Genomic DNA, 420 nt, shown 5'->3' on the forward strand with positions numbered 1-420 from the left:
GTTATGGTTGGTGACCTTTCCTCTTCCAGCGCTCCCCTCTGTTCTGGAGTCCCACAAGGATCTATTATTGGCCCTTTACTCTTCTCATTGTACATGCTACCACTTGGGTCAATTATAGCCAGGCACAACCTTTCGTTTCACTTTTATGCAGACGATTTACAAATCTACCTGCCAGTGAAGCCTAATAGTAACAGTGCACAATGTTCTCTGTTTGACTGTATTGCTGACATTAAGGAGTAGTTGGCACAAAATTTTCCTCATCTAAATGATGATAAAACTGAATGTATTGTGTTTGGGGATACTGTGACGGCTGGCTTTGGCACCTTGTCTTCAAAGCTCAGTCCAACGGTCAGAAATCTGGGAGTGACCTTTGACAGTCATCTGAGGTTTGACAAACAAATTAACAATGTTGTCAGGACT

The sequence above is a fragment of the Seriola lalandi genome, unplaced genomic scaffold, assembly GCF_002814215.2.
Source record: "Seriola lalandi dorsalis isolate HSWRI2012SDOR001 ecotype SW California unplaced genomic scaffold, Sedor1 jcf7180002053963, whole genome shotgun sequence".
In the NCBI taxonomy this organism is placed as follows: Eukaryota; Metazoa; Chordata; class Actinopteri; order Carangiformes; family Carangidae; genus Seriola; species Seriola lalandi.